Source organism: Leucoraja erinacea, chromosome 9 (assembly GCF_028641065.1).
Source record: "Leucoraja erinacea ecotype New England chromosome 9, Leri_hhj_1, whole genome shotgun sequence".
Lineage (NCBI taxonomy): Eukaryota > Metazoa > Chordata > Chondrichthyes > Rajiformes > Rajidae > Leucoraja > Leucoraja erinaceus.
In genome coordinates, this window is record NC_073385.1 from 42,992,316 (window position 1) to 43,013,494 (window position 21,179).

Genomic DNA, 21,179 nt, shown 5'->3' on the forward strand with positions numbered 1-21,179 from the left:
AGGGTCAAATTTCTCTGAGCTGTGAATAACACTGAACACATGTCAACTCAAATGTAAGTGCCCTTAGTGGTTCTAAAATGCTTGCAGAAGTGTCTATTAGTTCTAAAGCTTGCTAAAAAAATGTCTATTGGTCCGGAAGTGGTAGTGCATGTCGGCACAAACGATGTCGGAAAGAAGGGGATGAATATTCTGCAGCGTGACTTTAGAGGGCTCGGAAAAATGCTGAAAAGCAGGACCTCCAGGGTTGTTATCTCCGGTTTGCTTCCATTCCTCGTGCTGGCGAGAGCAAGAGCAGGGAGATAAGGGACCTGAACGTGTGGCTGAGGAACTGGTGCACGGGGCAGGGATTTAGATTCTTAGATCACTGGGATCTGTTTTGGAGTAAGGGGAAGCTGTACAAAAGGGACGGATTGCATCTTAACAGGTGTGGGACCAGCATTATGGCAGGCAGGTTTGCCACTGCTACACGGGTGGTTTTAAACTAAATAAGGGGGTGGGGTGTTGAATGGGATAGTGGAGGATGGAGTTAAAGAGAAAGGGTTTCTTAAATGTGTGAGCGTAGGGACAGAGGGGTGTAAAATGAGGGTAGAAGCAATAGGTAGCAAGGTGAAAAGTAAAAGTGGCAGGCCAGCAAATCCAGGACAAATATCAAAAAGGGCCACTTTTCAGCATAATAGTATAAGGGGTAAGAGTGTTGTAAAAACAAGCCTGAAGGCTTTGTGTCTCAATGCAAGGAGCATTTGTAATAAGGTGGATGAGTTGAATGTGCAGATAGCTATTAATGACTATGATATAGTTGGGATCACAGAGACATGGCTCCAGGGTGACCAAGGCTGGGAGCTGAACATCCAGGGATATTCAATATTCAGGAGAAATAGACAGAAAGGGAAAGGAGGTGGGGTAGCGTTGCTGGTTAGAGAGCAGATTAACGCAATAGAAAGGAAGGACATTAGCTTTGAGGATGTGGAATCGATATGGGTAGAGCTGCGAAACACTAAGGGGCAGAAAACGCTAGTGGGAGTTGTGTACAGGCCACCTAACAGTAGTAGTGGAGTTGGGGATGGCATCAAACAGGAAATTAGAAATGCATGCAACAAAGGTAAAACAGTTATAATGGGTGACTTCAATCTACATATAGATTGGGTGAATCAAATTGGTAAGGGTGCTGAGGAAGAGGATTTCTTGGAATGTATGCGGGATAGTTTTCTAAACCAACATGTAGAGGAAATAACGAGAGAGCAGGCTATTCTAGACAGGGTATTGAGTAATGAGGAAGGGTTAGTTAGCAGTCTTGTTGTGCGTGGCCCCTTGAGCAAGAGTGACCATAATATGGTTGAGTTCTTCATTAGGATGGAGAGTGACATCATTAATTCAGAAACAAGGGTCCTGAACTTAAAGAAAGGTAACTTTGAGGGTATGAGATGTGAATTGGCCAAGATAGACTGGCGATTGATTCTTAATGGGTTGACGGTGGATATGCAATGGAAGGCATTTAAAGACTGCATGGATGAACTACAACAATTGTTCATCCCAGTTTGGCAAAAAAATAAATCAGGGAAGGTAGTGCATCCATGGATAACAAGGGAAATCAGGGATAGTATCAAAACAAAAGATGAAGCGTACAAATTAGCCAAAAAAAGCAGCCTACCCAGAGGACTGGGAGAAATTCAGAGACCAGCAGAGGAGGACAAAGGGCTTAATTAGGAAAGGGAAAATAGATTATGAAAGAAAACTGGCAGGGAACATAAAAACTGACTGCAAAAGCTTTTATAGATATGTGAAGAGAAAAAGATTAGTTAAAACAAATGTAGGTCCCTTGCAGTCAGAAACGGGTGAATTGACCATGGGGAACAAGGACATGGCAGACCAATTGAATAATTACTTTGGTTCTGTCTTCACTAAGGAAGACATAAATAATCTGCCGGAAATAGCAGGGGTCCGGGGGTCAAATGAGATGGAGGAACTGAGTGAAATCCAGGTTAGCTGGGAAGTGGTGTTAGGTAAATTAAATGGATTAAAGGCCGATAAATTCCCAGGGCCAGATAGGCTGCATCCCAGAGTACTTAAGGAAGTAGCCCCAGAAATAGTGGATGCATTAGTGATAATTTTTCAAAACTCTTTAGATTCTGGAGTAGTTCCTGAAGATTGGAGGGTAGCTAATGTTACACCACTTTTTAAAAAGGGAGAGAGAAAACGGGGAATTACAGACCAGTTAGTCTAATGTCGGTAGTGGGGAAACTGCTAGAATCAGTTATTAAAGATGGGATAGCAGCACATTTGGAAAGTGGTGAAATCATTGGACAAAGTCAGCATGGATTTATGAAGTGTAAATCATGTCTGACGAATCTTATAGAATTTTTCGAGAATGTAACTAGTAGAGTGGATAAGGGAGAACCAGTGGATGTGTTATATCTGGACTTTCAGAAGGCTTTCGACAAGGTCCCACATAAGAGATTAGTATACAAACTTAAAGCACACGATATTGGGGGTTCAGTATTGATGTGGATAAAGAACTGGCTGGCAGACAGGAAGCAAAGAGTAGGAGTAAACGGGTCCTTTTCACAATGGCAGGCAGTGACTAGTGGGGTACCGCAAGGCTCAGTTCTGGGACCCAGCTATTTACGATATATATTAATGATTTGGACGAGGGGAATTGAATGCAACATCTCCAAGTTTGCGGATGACACGAAGCTGGGGGGCAGTGTTAGCTGTGAGGAGGATGCTAGGAGGCTGCAAGGTGACTTGGATAGGCTGGGTGAGTGGGCAAATGCATGGCAGATGCAGTATAATGTGGATAAATGTGAGGTTATCCACTTTGGTGACAAAAATAGGAAAGTGGATTATTATCTGAATGTTGGCCGATTAGGAAAGGGGGAGATGCAACGAGACCTGGGTGTCATGGTACACCAGTCATTAAAAGTAGGCATGCAGGTGCAGCAGGCAGTGAAGAAGGTGAATGGTATGTTAGCATTCATAGCGAAAGGATTTGAGTATAGGAGCAGGGAGGTTCTACTGCAGTTGTACAGGGCCTTGGTGAGACCACACCTGGAGTATTGCGTACAGTTTTGGTCTCCTAATCTGAGGAAAGACATTCTTGCCATAGAGGGAGTACAGAGAAGGTTCACCAGACTGATTCCAGGGATGTCAGGACTTTCATATGAAGAAAAACTGGATAGACTCGGTTTGTACTCGCTAGAATTTAGAAGATTGAGGGGGGATCTTATAGAAACTTACAAAATTCTAAAGGGGTTGGACAGGCTAGATGCAGGAAGATTGTTCCCGATGTTGGGGAAGTCCAGAACAAGGGGTCACAGTTTAAGGATAAGGGGGAAATCTTTTAGGACCGAGATGAGGAAAACTTTTTTCACACAGAGAGTGGTGAATCTCTGGAATTCTCTGCCGCAGAAGGTAGTTGAGGCCAGTTCATTGGCTATATTTAAGAAGGAGTTAGATGTGGCCCTTGTGGCTAAAGGGATCAGGGGGTATGGAGAGAAGGCAGGAACAGGATACTGAGTTGGATGATCAGCCATGATCATATTGAATGGCGGTGCAGGCTCGAAGGGCCGAATGGCCTACTCCTGCACCTATTTTCTATGTTTATGTTTCTAAAGCTTGCAAAAAAATGTCTATTGGCTCTAAAGCTTGCAAAAAGTGTGTCTATTGGTTCTAAAAAAAAATGTCTATTGGTTCCAAAACTTGCAAAAAAATGTCTATTGGTTTTAAAGCTTGCAAAAAAATGTCTATTGGTTCTAAAGCTTGCAAAAAAATGTCTATTGGTTCTAAAGCTTGCAAAACAATGTCTATTGGTTCTAAAGCTTGCAAAACAATGTATATTGGTTCTAAAGCTTGCAAACCGTCTCTATTGGTTCTAAAGCTTGCAATAAATGTCTATTGGTTCTAAAGCTTGCAAAAAATGTCTATTGGTTCTAAAGGTTGCAAAAAAAAATGTCTATTGGTTCTAAAGCTTGCAAAAAAATGTCTATTGGTTCTCAAGCTTGCAAAAAAAATGTCTATTGGTTCTAAAGCTTGCAAAAAATGTCTATTGGTTCTAAAGCTTGCAAAAAAGTGTCTCTATTGGTTCTAAAGCTTGCAAAAAATGTCTATTGGTTCTAAAATGGTTCATACTAGCGCTCCAGAAAGCGCCCCCCCCCTCCTCCTCCTCCCTCCTTTGAGACTCCCCCTGCCCCAACCCCCCTCCCTCCGTCCCCCTGGTTGGCTTGGCTTGGGTGTGTCTTGAAATTGAAAGGCACTACTTACTGCAAATGGTGGCTTGGTTGCTTTGGCTTGAAGTTGAAAGGCACTATTTACTGCAAGTGGTGGCTTGGTTGCTTTGGCTTGATGTTGAAAGGCACTACTTACTGCAAATGGTGGCTTGGGTGTGGCTTGAAGTTGAAAGACACTACTTACTGCAAATGGTGGCATGAAGTTGAAAGGCACTACTTACTGCAAATGGTGGATTGGTTGCTTTGGCTTGAAGTTGAAAGGCACTACTTCCTGCAAATGATGGCGTGGGTGTGGCTTGAAGTTGAAAGGAACTACTTACTGCAAATGGGGGGCGTGGGTGCATTGGCTTGAAGTTGAAAGGCACTACTTACTGCAAATGGTGGCTTGGGTGTGGCTTGGTTGAAAGGCACTACTTACTGCAAATGATGGCTTGGGTGTGGCTTGAAGTTGAAAGGCACTACTTACTGCAAATGGTGGCTTGGTTGCTTTGACTTGAAGTTGAAAGGTACCTCTTGCTGCAAATGGTGGCATGAAGTTGAAATGCACTACTTACTGGAAATGGTGGCTTGGGTGCTTTGGCTTGAAGTTAAAAGGTACTACTGTAAATGCACTTACTTCCTGTTTGCACTGTATATTGATTTTAGATAAAACGCTACCACTTACGGCTGTGATTTTTGGCCATCTTACTCAGTCCCCCTCCGCTGAGCAGCTGCAGAGAATTCTCCCCATCAATGAAAAATAAAAGTGTTATTAGTGTTTTTTTAAATGTTGAGAATCTCTCTCCTGTCAATCGCTCCATGAAAGCCACACCTTTTCCGGTGGGGGTGGGGGGGGGAGGGGTTATAAAACCCAGAAATGTGGGTGTGGCTCAGTCTCTGCAAGAAGGAGGAGGGAGAGGTCATGACTCGCTGTCTTTAGTGGCTTTGCACCCTACTTCAAATGGTATGAAACTGCACTTGAATTTGGTGGTCTTGCACCCTGCTAGAAGTGGTAAGAAACTGCACTTGAATTTGGTGGCTTTACACCCTGCTTGAAATAGAATTTCAAGGATTAGCTGTGAGTCAACTACCAGCCCACCAGCCGTGAGTGAGTGAGTTGCCAGCACAACAGGTTTGATTGACTGAGACGCCCAAGAATCCATTCTGTGCACAATTTGCATACTAGCCCTCTGGAAACCAGTCCCTTCAGCCCACAACACCCATACTAGCGCTCCAGAAAGTCCCCCCCCCCCCCCCAACTGGCCACCAATATTAGAATTGGTGGAGAGGTGGAATATTGCGTTGGATGACCAGCCCTCCTGTCTGATGCTGGGACCCAATGGGTCCCACTTAGTCTAGTAAATAATAAAGGTAGAACTGAATATTTAGCATGCTGGAGTGGTACCACTTTGTCACAGAGGCAGTTGAACTTATCTAATTGAAACTTACCGAATAGAGGATCATGACAGAAGCCTCCTCGTGGCGATCCCCGGAAACGACGACACGATGCACTGTGTAATGCGTCGGGCGACCAATTCTGTCAACATGTTAGACGACAACGACAAAAGCCAACAGCGAGCTACAACAAAGAGAAAGGAAGGCAGACAGCGGAGGAGACCCCACATCCCCAGATTGACCACAGTCACGGATGGTCCTTTGTCAAGGCCGCCCCTCTCCGTCCTGTCATGGAACTGTGAAGGCATATCCAGTGCCAAGGCTACACTAATAGGGAAGATAGTTGCTGAAGGAAAGTGGGATGTTCTCTGTTTACAGGAAACCCACCGAGGACCGAAACACCGACGACCAACAATACCAGGTATGCTAATTGTTGCAGAACGCAAACATGACAAACATGGAAGTGCCATGTACATTAGACCAGCCCTCAATCAAGAGCTACTAAGCACCTCTGTCTCTGATGAAGGCGGTATTGAGACCATCACATTAAGCTTCACATCGGTGGCCATCACATCAGTATACAAACCACCGCAAAAGCAACTGAATCTCCCATCTCCAGTAAATGTCTCAACTGCTGCAACCCAAATCTGGATTGGTGACTTTAACTGCCACACACCCAATGGGGCTACAACAAAAACAATGACGATGGTGAGGCAGCTTGCATGTGGGCGGAAACTGGTAGACTGATGCTGCTTCATGATGCTAAACTACCAAAATCACTCAACAGTGTAGATGGAAGAAAAGCTACAATCCTGACCTGATCTCCACACAAGAAATATCACCAATTGCCACAAAACGCTTGAACAGCCAATTCCAGGATCTCAGCATCGACCAATTGGGATCCACATCACGGCCGCAGTGACCCCAAACCACCCTCCTGTATTCCAACAGCCATTCAATTTCAGAAAGGCAGACTGGGAGGCTTTTGCTAAGGTTACTGATGAACTTGTGTAAGATATAGAAAGTTCATCACACAACTAGTTTGTTGATGCGATACACACAGCAGCCCGCAACACCATTCCGCGGGGGCTGCCTGCTTAACTACATTGCAGGCATAGATGCTGAAACTGCTGACTTACTCTCTATGTATGAGGAACTTTTCGATGAAGACCCACTCGCAGACAAAACAGCTGAGATGGGGAAACAGCTCACAGATGCACTCAATGAGGCAAAACGCAGACAGTGGCAGGAGCTAATAGAAACAACAGACCTACGAAACAGCAGCAGGAACGCATGGGCGACACTGAGATGTCTCGGTAATGACCCCACCCACAGGAAACCACGTGGAAATGTGACTGCTAACCAGGTTGCCCACCAGTTGTTGCTAAACGGCAAGAGTAGTGGTAAGAAACCTCCGCCCCCAAAGGTTGTTAATGGCAACAACCGAAACGATGTGAAAGATTGGTACATCCAACCTTTCACCATGGACGAACTCAACAAAGCCCTGAATGCGATGAAACTTAACAGGACAGCTGGCTTAAACAACATCACAACTGAGATGTTGCAACATCTGGATCCCAGAGCTTCAGAATGGCTGCTGGAGATGTTTAACATCTGCATAGCAACCAACTCCATTCCACGAGTCTGGCGGAAATCCAAGGTTGTTGCTTTACCAAAACCAGGCAAAGATGCCAATCTTCCCAGCAACTACTGGCCTATATCCCTTCTGTGCCAACCATTCAAACTGATGGAAAGATGCATACTGAACTGCATCACACTGGATGTAGACAATGTTTTGATACCTGAACAGGTTGGATTCCGCCAGGGAAAGTCAACAACAGGACAACTGCTGAACCTCACTCAGCACATTGAAGATGGCTTTGAGTGGAAGCTGATCACAGGTGCAGTATTTGTGGTCTTGTCTGCAGCATATGACACTGTAGACCACCGTACCATGAAAGCCAAACTGCAACAAACACTACAGGACTCTCATCTTGTCCAGTTCATCATGACAATGATGGAGAATCGCCACTTCTTCGTACGCCTGAACAGTCAGAACAGCCATTGGGGACGCCAAAAGAATGGTCTACCACAGGGCAGTGTCCTTGCCCCAACGTTGTTCAATATATACACCAATGACCAACCCATCACCCTGAAAACTAGGTAATTTCTGTATGCTGATGACTTATGCATCGCAACGCAATCCTCAGACTTCAGCCAGATTGAGACCGTACTAGAGGCTGCTCTGCAGAATATGACAACATACTACCAACAGAAATCCCTGCGGCCAAACCCAACAAAAACGCAAAGTGCAGCTTTCCACCTCCAGAACCGGGATGCGAAATGGCAACTGCAGGTGCGATGGAATGATGTCCTGTTGGAACACTGCAAAGCCCCAAAGAACCTAGGTGTGGTCCTCGATCGCACGTTATCATATCGTCAACATGTTGAGAAAACCAAGGCAAAGGTCAACACCCGGAACAATGTCATCGAAAAATTGGCAAACAGCTCATTTTGAAGTGACCTAACAACAATCCGCTCTGCAGCCCTGGCGCTCTGTTTCTCAGTGGCAGAATATGCAAGCCCCGTCTGGAGCTGCTCTGAACATGCACACAAGGTGGACTCTGCATTGAACACTGCCTGCAGAAAAACCACAGCATGCCTGAAGCCGACAAAGGTTGAACATCTGTACGAGCTGGCAAGCATCGACGAACCATCTTGAAGATGTGATTGGGCAGCTGCAGTAGAACGCTTCAATGTGGGCACAGACCCCGCCATCCCTTGCACAATCACCAACATGCCAAGAAACGCCTGAAGAGTCGGAACAGCTTCATGGAACTAGAGCCAACTGTACCAGGCACCAAAACCAAACAACAGATGGCACCAGGACACCACCTGGCTTATACTACCTGGAAAACCCTAAACCACCTCCGCACTGGAGTGGGACGTTGCGGACTCAACCTGAAGAAGTGGGGCCTCTCGAACCCTGACAAGTGCAACTGTGGAGAGGTACAGACACTGGCCCACCTACTGACTTGTGGCGGAGAGGCATGCACTGCGGACGATCTCTGCAGAGGCACAGATGTGGCACTGGCTGTGGCAAAGTGATGGCAGAATGTCGTCTGACCCACGAGCGAACGAACCGAATAGTGAAAGGGCTGAATGGAGTGGATGTGGATAGGATGTTTCCACTAGTGGGAGAGTCCAGGACCAGAGGGCACGGCCTCAGAATAAAAGGATGTACCTTTAGAAAGGAGATGAGTAGAAATGTCTTTAGCCAGAGGGTGGTCAATCTGTGGAATTCATTGCCGCGTACAGTTGTGGAGGCCAAATAATTGTGTATTTTTTAAGTGGAGATTGAGAGGTTCTTGATTATGAAAGTTGACAAAGATTATGGGGAGAAGGCAGGAGAATGGGGTTGAAAGGGAAAGGGAGAAGATAGATCAGTCATGATTGAATTGTGGAGTAGACTAGGTGGGCTGAATGGCCTCGTTCTGCTCCTATGACTTAAGAATTTATAAATTTGACATCCATCCTGTAATTGCCTCATGAGAGATTTATAATGTAGAGACTAGGAACTGCAGGTTCTGGTTTGCAATAAAAGGATCAAGAATGCTGGAGATTCAATGGGCCAAATGGCCTAATTCTGCTCCTATGATTTATGAACTTATAAAGGTCTGGTTTTAACATGGTGCAATTAAAACTCAGGCAAGAATAATCTCTATGTTGCTCTAAAACCTAACTGTTTACTTGCAGCATTTTGATTCTGCAGCTCCGTCAGCCTGCCAGAGCCCTGCAGGGAAATATCCGGCAGCAATGTATTTGAGCTTGTTTGCAGGCTGGCTACGCTGTTGAAATGTACCTTTGTACAATTGTCCGCTGGTTATGATTGATGGCAAATCTTGCTGAAGGAACGGTTGCAGCTTGTGGAATGATTGTGCAACTGTGCACAAGTGGCAGGAAGATTTATGATGCAGTGAGGAGCAGAGAATGTTTAGTTTTTAGATTTAGAGACATAATGTGGAAACAGGCCTTTCGGCCCACTATCACCCATACACTAGTTCTTTCCTACACACTAGGGTCAATTTACAGAAGCTAATTAATCTACTAACCTGTGTGAATGCGAAACCGGAGCACCCGGAGAATACTCATATGGTCATGGGGAGAATGAACAAACTACGAATAGGCAGCACCCTTAGTCAGAATCGAACCTGGGTCTCTGGTGCTTCGAGGCAGCAAATCTACTAAAATAAACTAAAATAAACCGAACTAAAATAAACTAAATTAAAATAAATTGTCATCATCATCTCACAGTGTGGCCACCGATTAATGAGAGGTCAGGATGTGGAGAGGATGTTTCCAGCAGTGGGAGTCTAGACCTAGGCACAGCTTCAGAATAAAATAATGTATCTTTAGAATGGAGATGAGGAGGAATTTCTTTAGCCAGTGTGTGGAGAATCTGTGAAATTCATTGCTGAGATGGCTGTGGAGGCCAAGTCATTGGGAATGTTTAAAACTGAAATTGACAGGCTCTAGATTAGTAAGGACGTTAAAGGCTATGGGGAGAAGGTAGGAGAATGGGACCGAGGAAAAAATGGATGACATGATCAAAAGGCAGGGCAGGCACGATGGGCCGAATGGCGTACTTCTGCTCCTACGTCTTGTACTCTTATGGTAGGAGCGTCAAGGACCAGAGGGCACAGCCTCCGAATAATAAGATGTACCTTTAGAATGGAGATGAAGAAGAATTTATTTTGCCAGAGGGTGGTGAATCTATGGAATTCATTGCCACAGATGGCTGTGGAGGCGAAGTTATTAAGTATGATTAAAACGGAGATCGATAGTTTCTTGATTAGTAAGGGCATCAAAAAAGGGAGAAGGCAGGAGATTGCGTTTAGTGGGAAATATAGATCAGCCATGATCGAATGATGGAGCGCACTCGATGGGCTGAATGGCCTAAGCTTCTATGTCTTACGATCTTATGAAATCCCATTCCCAGGTTTGGACCTCGCTACTGTGAGTGCCTCCTACGGGAGAAGGCCGGGATGGTAGTGACGTTAGTCTAGAGGCTTCCGAGTGGTGACTACTGCTCTTTGCCAAATTCCTATGCAAATTATGCCTGGCATAATGATAAATGTTGCAGAGAAGGTGAAGCAGATGAAGCAGATTGGAAGCGTTAATGTTATTTTCTGCTGCTGTTTTCTCTGTTTGGACTCTTCCTCGCATCCTAGGATATTTGTCAAGGCCATTAATCCTTGTTAAAGGGCATTCAAGAGAAACCCTTGCTGAGTAGTTCAGGATGAGATAAATGGGAAGATTAGTTTCATTTCTCATTGTCAAACCTGCGAGTTTAAAGAAAGAAAGGCAAGATGTAGATACCGCAGCAGAGGGGTTTCATTTTTGCTGTATCACTGCAGAATTATCATTATCCAATACAACATGAGGGTAGGATTTCCATCGAAAAGTGTGGAGAATATAGAACCTGTATTAAGTACAAAGCATAGACACAAAAAGCTGATGTAACTCAGCAGGCCAGGCAGCATCTCTGGAGAAACAAAATAGGTGACTTTTCAGGTCGAGAGTCAGGGTTGAAGGAACTGAGAGAAGGAACAGATCAAAGCCAGCAGCGATGATCAAGGAAAGGTGGAGCTCACAATGGTCAATTGTTGGCTGTGGGGAAGGTGAGAACGAGTAATGTACTCCAGGGAGAGGGTGTGTAATGCTTGTTTGTAGCTACTTGCAGCTCTGGTGGGGTTCTGACTGAGGAGAGCTAGAGAGACAGTGATGCTGTCCAAGGTCTTGGAGATTATGGCACAGTATCCTTAAGGCACTATGTAGCAGTCAGCTGCTACTCTGCTATCTTTTACATTAAACTTCGATAAACGCTCCCGTCTGAAATGCAATCTACCGGAGACGACACCAGGAGTGGCACAGGTTCACAGGTTTACATCCTTCCCCTCAAGGGATATCATTCATTTACCAACCTGTAATATGGTGATAATCTGAAACGGAAATAGGTACAGTCCCATTGTCGGATGAAACTGCACAAATGAGCCAGAAATACCAAGGATGGGCGGCACTGTGGCTCAGCAGTAGACTTGTTGCCTTTCAGTGCCAGAGACCCGGGTTCAATCCTGAGTACGTGTGTTGTCTGTACGGAGTTTGCACATTCTCCCCATGACTGCATTGGTTGTCTCCGGGTGCTCCAGTTTCCTCCCACACTCCACAGGCGTACATGTTTGTAGGTTAATGGCGTTGCTAAAATTGTAAATTGTCCCCAGTGTGGAGGATAGTGTAATGGTCATTAGCAGGCCCGAGGGGTCGAAGGGCCTGTTTCTGTGCTGTGTCTCTAAAGACTTAAGTCTAAAGAAATGAATGTAGGAGGAGCGAAGGAAGAGAAGTAGGTTGAGTCCAGATGGTCACAGGGAAGGAGGTGAGTAAGTAAACTGACTGTTGGTGGTTCTACTAGTACTCGTTAAAAGTATGGAAGGATTTAACAGGGTGGGGAAAATGTTTCTGCTTGTGGGGAGATCCAAACGAGGGAGCATAATTATCAGTAACCTGCAGAAAAATCCAATAAGAAACTTCCTTTACAATTATATTTGGCAAGTGAGCACTGTAGTTGAAGCAAAGAGATTAGGGATACCTTTATTGGGAAGCCAGATAAGGGAATGAAGTTGAAAGAAGCAGAGGCCCTGTTGAATGGGTTAGAAGAAGTACAGTGGAGGGCAGCACAGTGGATCAGCTGGAAGATGCATTGCCTCACAGCGCCAGAGACCCGGGTTCGATCCATGCAGAGTTTACATGTTCTCCCTGTGACTGTGTGGGTTTCCTCTGGGTGCTCCCGTTTCCTCCCACATCCCAAAGATGTGCGGCTTTGTAGGTTAATTGGCCCTCTGTAAATTGCCCCTAGCATATGGGGTGTGTGGATTTGAAAGTGAGATGTCATAAAACTTGTGTGATAGTCGGCATGGACTCGTGGGCTGAAGGGCCTGGTTCCATGCTGTGCCTCTAAACTAAAGTGGACTACGAGAAATTGCGTTTGTGGCAATAACATTGCATGGACCATTTGAGCCTCGGAGCTTGTTTTTATGTAGGATGGAACTGCAGATGCTGGTTTATACCGAAGATAGACACAAAGTGGTGGAGTAACTCAGTGGGTCAGGCAGCATCTCTGGAGAAAAAGGATGGGTGACGTTTGGAGTTCTATCTTCAGGTCAGAATCCTTCTTCAGTCTGAAGACATTTTTATGACACGTCAGTGAACTCAGAAGTCAGCCTGAAGAAGGGTTCTGATCTGAAACATCACCCATCCTTTTTCTCCAGAGGTGCTGCCTGACCCGCTGAGTTAGTCCAGCACTTTGCATCTTGCTTGTTTTTGTGCTGCACATTCTACGCAACTCTTTTTCTATGCTGCAAATGCCACAGTGGTGTTATTTTCATAAATAAAAAAAAACATTTGCCTTGTTGAGTGTCTCGGCTCTCTGTTTCTTGGTATTGCTGTAGCCTTTTGAAAATGCTGTTCCAGTGCCATCAAACAATACTCGCTGAACAATGGGCTGATTTAAAGTAGTGGGAGGCAAGCTGCAGGACATTGAAACACTGTGTGGACTGTTGCTAGGAGCTGGAGCGAGGCAACAACATGCAGTGCAAAGAAAAAAAACAGGGGCGCTAACAAATGACTCAACATGGAGGAGGTGTGAGCCACTGGGTCCACTGCAGACAGGAGAGAAAGAAACAGGATCAAAATTGCATGGCACATACTTTCTCTGAAGGGGAAAGAAAATAGAGCGCATTTCTTATTCGTTCTTTTCAGAATATGCTTAGCGTTGACTGCTATTTTATGAAACGCAGTGAACTAACAAATTATTATAAGCATCATGACAATTCATTTCTTCTCACTGGTCAGAGGAGATATCTTGGGAAAGAAAATATTATCCCCTCCATTTTGACAACAGCAGTGTATGTTATGCAGCAAAACAGAACTGTTTTCACTGCCTATATCCTTTGCAAGTTCCTGACTGCTGTGCTGAATGGCTTTAATCATTTTACCTTTGCACAATCCAATGCGAGGAACAAATTTTGCCCTGAGTAGTGTATGATTTTCTACAGTAATGAAATCAGCAGCACCACAATAGATTTAACAGTTCATTTTTCATACACTTGGGAAGTGAGCTTCTGTATAAGTCGAGATATTTCCTTTACCATTAATGTCTGGCTGAGTTATTTGATATCAGCAATACAATTGGGCAAACAATATTGGCAATTTACGCTGCCCCAAAATTAAATGCATCGATTTATATTTGATTATTCGTATTCTCATAAAATCTCAGCCAGCGGTTTCCCTTGTAAGAAGCAAGGACGTTCAAATCAGAAGAAAGGGCCACTGTTTAGTAGAACAGTGTGCAAAGCATAAAAAATGTTAATCCCACTTTCCAATCAAATGTGGCGGAGGTTTTGCTCGGCTGGCAAGCTGGCTCTGGGGGATTCCTGCAGCGGTATAAATAATGTTAATGGGTTAACCGAGCTTGAGGCTGAAGATGGCTTGGAGATTGATATATCCTAAAGTTGTCAAAATCAGAATGAGATTGGCAGCAAAACAACATCACCATGAGGGGAGCTCCACTCAATAAGCCTTCAGGAAAAGCACAAATCTTTGGGCACTCAAAATGGAGTATCTGCAGTATTCTTTTGCTACAAGGGCCATGAGCCCTAATAAATTGATAAGGAATAACTGGGGGAAATGGCAATAGGATCCAAATTGTAAGGGAACATAAATCAAGGAATGTAAACCAATGTTTGGATTTTAGAAAATATGAAACTGCAGATAGACACAAAATGCTGGAGTAACTACGTGGGTCGGGCAGCATCTCTGGAGAAAAGGAATAGGTGGTGTTATGGGTCGAGACCTTTTTTCAGACTGAGTGTCAGGCGAGAGGGAAAATAGATATGAAAAGGTACAGAAAGGATCAGAGCTGGCACCAATGGCCCAAGAGCCCACAGTGGTCCATTGATGGCTGTGGAGGAGGTGATGACGAGGGGATGCGAACAGTAAAACTAGCAGGATGATGGGTGGGGGAGGTGGGGGGCAGTTACTTGACATTAGAGCATTCAATATTCATACCACTGGGTAGTAAGTTGCTCAAGCGAAATATGAGGTCATGTTCTTTCAATTTGTGTGTGGTCTCCCTCTGACAGTGGAGTAGGTCGAGGACAGAAAGGTCAGTATGGGAATGGGAAGGAGAGATGAATTGTTAGGCATAAAGGATACTGGTTTACGAAAGAAGATACAAAGTGTTTAGTTTAGTATACAGACATAATATGGAAACAGGCCCTTCGGCCCACCAAGTCCATGCTGACCAGCAATCATCCATATACTAGTTCTATCTGTAGACTTTAGACTTTAGAGATACAGAGCATAAACAGGCTCTTCGAACCACCAAGTCGGCACAGACCAACGATCGCCCTGTACACAAGCACTATCCTACACACAAGGGCCAATTTACAATTTACAGAAGGCAATTAACCTACAAACCTGAAAGCAGAGTACCCGGAGAAAACCCATGTGGTCACAGGGAGAATATGCTAATTCCTTACAGACAGCACCTATCGTTAGGACCGAGCCCAGGTCTCTGGTGCCACTGTGACACTCTGCTGCCCGAGTCATGGAGTAACTCTGTAGGTCAGGCAGCATCTCTGGAGAACATGGATAAGTGATGTTTTGGGTCCGGGCACTTCTTTAGAAAGATTATAGGGGAGGGAGGGAGGGTGAAGAAAACTAGAAAAGAGAAGGAGCAGGACAAACCCCCTTCTTGGATTCAGATTAATATTCCAGGGAAGAACATTCTTGCTATTGCGGGAGTGCAGTGTAAGTTCACAAGGTTAATTCCCGGGATGGTGGGACTGTCATATATTGATAGATTGGAGCGGCTGAGCTTGTATACTCTGAAATTTAGGATGAGAGGGGATCTTATTGAAACATATAAGATTATTAAGGGATTGGACACGTTATAGGCAGGAAACATGTTCACAATGTTGGGAGCGTCCAGAACCAGGTGCCACAGTTTCAGAATAAGGGGTAGACCATTTAAAACAGAGATGAGGAAAACCTTTTTACCCAGAGAGTTGTGAATCTGTGAAATTCTCTAGCTCAGAAAGCAGTAGAGGCCAATTCTCTGGATGCTTTCAAGAGAGAGTTAGATAGAGCTCTTAACGATAGCGGAGTCAGGGGATATGGGGAGAAGGCAGGAACGGGGTACTGAATGTGAAGGATCAACCATGATCACAGTGAATGGCGGTGCCGGCTCGAAGGGACGAATGGCCTAATCTTGCACCTATTGTCTATTGTTTATTGTCTATAAAACATCAGAGATATTAAAGTAAAAAATATAAGTAAACAAATATGAGAATCAAACCGAATGCAATGATCTGGGTGAAGCAAGACAGGAACAAGGCAGTGATTAGAGATACAGTGACAGGGGTGAGGTAAAGGAGGTGAGGAGGCATTGGAAGGTTTAGAGTTTAGAGAGATACAAAGTGGGCCCGCGCCGACTATCGGTCACCCATACACTAGCTCTACCCTACACACCAGGGGCAATTCATAGAAAACAATTAACCTACAAACCTGTACGTCTTTGGCATGTGGGAGCAAAATGGAGCACCCGGAGAAAATCTACGCGGTCACAGGGAGAACGTACAAACTCCACGCAGACAGCGCCCATAGTTACGATTGAACCTGGGTCTCTGGTGCTGCAGGGCAGCAGCTCTACCGTTGTTCCACCGTGCCGCCCCATGGTGGAGTGGAGTGGGCAGTGGACAACTTTGCAGTTAGATAGACACCAAATGCTGGAGTAACTCAGTGGGACAGGCAGCACCTCAGGGTAAAAGGAATGGGTGATGTTTCAGGTCAAGACCCTTCTTCATAGCAAAAGGATTTGAGTATAGGAGCAGGGAGGTTCTACTGCAGTTGTACTAGGGTCTTGGTGAGACCACACCTGGAGTATTGCGTACAGTTTTGGTCTCCTAATCTGAGGAAAGACATTCTTGCCATAGAGGGAGTACAGAGAAGGTTCACAAGACTGATTCCTGGGATGTCAGGACTTTCATATGAAGAAAGACTGGATAGACTCGGCTTGTACTCGCTAGAATTTAGAAGATTGAGGTGGGATCTGATAGAAACTTACAAAATTCTTAAGGGGTTGGACAGGCTAGATGCAGGAAGATTGTTCCCGATGTTGGGGAAGTCCAGAACAAGGGGTCACAGTTTAAGGATAAGGTGGGAAATCTTTTAGGATCGAGATGAGAAAAATATTTTTCACACAGAGAGTGGTGAATCTGTGGAATTCTCTGCCACAGAAGGTAGTTGAGGCCAGTTAATTGGCTATATTTAAGAGGGCGTTAGATGTGGCCCTTGTGGCTAAAGGGATCAGGGGGTATGGAGAGAAGGCAGGTACAGGATACTGTTGGATGATCAGCCATGATCATATTGAATGGCGGTGCAGGCTCGAAGGGCCGAATGGCCTACTCCTTCACCTATTTTCTATGTTTCTATGTTTCTGACTCTTCAGACTCAGTCTGAAGAAGGGTCTCAACCCAAAACGTCACCCATTCCTTCTATCCAGAGATGCTGCCTGTCCTGTTGAGTTACTCCAGATTTTGTGTCCATCTTTGGTGTAAACCAGCATCTGCAATTCCTTCCGACACAACCTTGCAGTTAGGGTGAGCTGGCAAACCGGAAGGACTTGGTCCTGGGTTGGAGAGGGGCGGGTGTAGGAGACAGGTTGGGCATGAGAGGGAGCAAACCCACAAGCCTTGATCATGTCCATCAGCAGTCAGCATGACTGTAGCTGGTCACTGAAATCACCATTGTAGATGCAGTCTTTAAAGTGAGGGTCATTGTTTAATTGATTCCTCAGCAGTGTGTAGAATGCAAGATTATGAAGTAAATGGAGATGACAAGTTGTAATTGGATATCAAACCAGATTGAATTAATTTAGTTTTTAGTTAATCAAATCTTGGATCATTTTTATCACGATCATTACGAGATTATTATCACAAGTACAGAATCAAATGACTTTTGTTTGCTTGGCAATCTTGGTCACAACAAAGGGTGACACGGTGGTACAGCTGGTAGAGCTGCTGCCTCACAGCGCCAGAGACCTGGGTTTGATCCTGGCCACGGGCACTGTCTGTGTGGAGTAGTGTTCTCCCTGTGAACACAAGGAATTGCAGATGTTGGTTGTTGATAAAAGACACAAAGTGCTGGGGTAACTCAGCGGGTCAGGTACAGTGTAGCGTCTCTGGAGAACATGAAGAAGTGAAGTTCCGGGTGGGGACCTTCCTTCAGTCAGAACACTTTTCATGACCATTGAAAGTCAAAGACAAGTTGAGAACAGAGTCATGGGAAGCTGTAGATACGAGAATCTTCAGCAGAACAGACAGTGCTGGAGGAACTCAACTGGTGAGGCAGCATCTGTAGATGGAAATGGACAGATGGCATTTTGGTTCATGGCCCTTTCTCAGTTTGACCTACTGAGTTCCTCCAGCAGTTAGTTTTTTGCTTGAGAAAGTGATTAATCAATCATACGCAATTCAAACCTTCATCAACAGATATATGGTGCAAAAAGGCTGTGAAATTATGTTGAACTTTCATGAAACATTTGTCCTGCCTCATTAAAAAGATTGTTTTCAATCTTGCTCGCTGTGTTACTGCACTATGTTATCCTACACGCACAAAGGACAACTGACCACTATACCAGGCCAATTAACCTACAAACTTGTATGTCTTTGGAGTGTGGGATGAAATTGGAGATCCCGGAGAAAACTCACGCAGGTCACGGTAAAACATACAAACTCCCTATAGTCAGGATTGAACCCAGGTCTCTGAAACTGTAAGGCAGCAACTCTACTGCTGTGCCACCCTGCCACCTAGAAACATAGAAACATATAAAATAGGTGCAGGAGGAGGCCATTCAGCCCTTCGAGCCAGCACCACCATTCATTGCGATCATGGCTGATCGTCCCCAATCAATAACCCGTGCCTGCCTTCTCCCCAAATCCCTTGATTCCACTAGCCCCGAGAGCTCTATCTAAGTTTCTCTTAAATCCATCCAGTGACTTGGCCTCCACTGCCCTCTGTGGCAGGGAATTCCACAAATTCACAACTCTCTGGGTGAAAAAGTTTTTTCTCACCTCAAATGGCCTCCCCTTTATTCTAAGACTGTGGCCCCTGGTTCTGGACTCACCCAACATTAAGAACATTTTTCCTGCGTCTAGCTTGTCAAGTCCTTTCATAATTTTATATGTTTCTATAAGATACCCCCTCATCCTTCTAAACTCAACTGAATACAAGCCTAGTCTTTCTTTTCAATCTTTCCTCATATGACAGTCCCGCCATCCCAGTGATCAATCTCGTGAACTTACGCTGCATTGCCTCAATCACAAGGATGTCCTTCCCCAAATTGGGAGACCAAAACTGTACGCAATACTCCAGATGTGATCTTACCAGAGCCCTATACAACTGCAGAAGAACCTCTCTACTCCTATACTGAAATCCTCTTGTTACGAAGGCCAACATTCCATTAGCTTTCTTCACTGCCTGCTGTACCTGCACGCCAACTTTCAGTGACCGGTGTACAAGGACACCCAGGTCTCGCTGCACCTCCCCCTTACCTAACCTAACCCCATTGAGATAATAATCTGCCCCCTTGATTTTGCCACCAAAGTGGATAACCTCACATTTATCTATATTAACCTCACATTTATCTATATTGCCTGCCAGGCAAAACCTGCCAGGCTTTGCCCTGTCTCTCCTCTCTGCCAGGTTTATTGCCCACTCCCTCCCTTACAATCAGTCTGAGGAAGGGTCCTGACCTGAAAAGTCACTATCCATGTCCTTCAGAGATGCTGCCTGGCCCACTGAGTGACTTCAACACTTTGTGTCCAATTGTGCCTCTGTTTGTTAGGTTGTTCATTTAGAAGCTGTGACTGCTCGGTGGAAAGCTGATGCAGCCGGTTCGCTCCTATGCCATCAATGCAATGCTGCTCATAGCTCAGATCTTTGGATCATACATTCAGTTCCCTCACCAAAAGGGGTGATCTAATTGAGGTGTACAAAATTGTGAGAGGATTAGATTTGGTAAATGCACAGAGTAGGGGAATAAAGAACTAGATTTAAGGTGAGATGGGAAAGATTTAATAGGAAACTGAGTGGTGACTTTCTCACACAAAGCTTGGTGGTTGTAGGGAGCAAGCTGCCAGAGGAGGTAGTTGAGATATGTACTATTGCAATGTTTAAGAACCATTTGGACAGGTACATGGATAGGATAGATTTAGAGGGATATGGGCCAAACGCAGGCTGGTGGGACTAGAGTCGTTGTAGCATGTTGGTTGGCTTGGGCAAGTTGAGCCCAAGGGCCTGTTTCCATGCTGCATGATTCTATGACTGTGACTATGACTCTTTCTCTACAATTTCAGATTTTAATATTCCTCATTTACAACTAAAACATGAAGCATTGCGACAACATGGTTGTATTAGTCAATGTTCACTGTCCATTGAGGCTGCGAGGTAATAATTAACACCTATCACTGTTCCATTGAAAGGATACTTGGATTGAAATGAATGGGACTTGATGGTTGTAAGTTTAATTTGTACCTTCTGGCCAAATAAATGCTCCATTCAAAGCATTACAATGGTGAAGCAGACACTAGATGTCATAGAAACATAGAACCATGTCATTTTTGCAAAGATAAAAGTGGAATATTGCATATTAACAGCAGTCCTTAAAATTCTCTCTTTAACCTGACATCTGCCCTTGTATGAAATTTCTGTGGTGTTTACATTTGTGCGGGCTCATAGACATATCATGTGGAGATCTATCTCTTGGCTCAGGACGTCTGCTCTGAATATTGAGCACTATTTGACAACGATCCCAGATTCCAGATCCCGATCCCAGGGCACAGTGGCATAGCGGTAGAGTTGCTGCCTTACAGTGAATGCAGCGCTGGAGATCCGGGTTCAATCCCGACTATGGGTGCTGTCTGCACGGAGTTTGTACTTTCTCCCCATGATTTGCGTGGGTTTTATCCGAGATCTTCGGTTTCCTCCCACACTCCAAGGCCGTACCGGTTTGTAGGTTAATTGGCTTGGTAAATGTAAAATGTGTTCCTAGTGGGTGTAGGATAGAGTTAATGTGCGGGGATCGATGGTCGGTGCGGATCCGGTGGGCCGAAGGGCCTGTTTCCACGCTGTATCTCTAACTGAACTAAAACTTATCTCTTACATTCTCATGAAATCAATGATTCTGCACCCACAGGCAATATATATGTATACACATAACTAAAACTCTGATCTTGTGCTCTTCTGGTTTGCACGGTTTTTCTATTTGCGCAAAAACGGTATGGAATAGAGCTACGATTTTTCACCAGGTTACTCATCGTTCTCCTGTAGCTGCGAGTGCAAAAAATGTTGTTCCTATCGGTGGTATATTGTAAAAGTTGTCACGGTTCAAATATCTTTTAAAACGCACGTGCACAGATTCCTTCAGTCATACACACACACACACACACACACACACACACACAC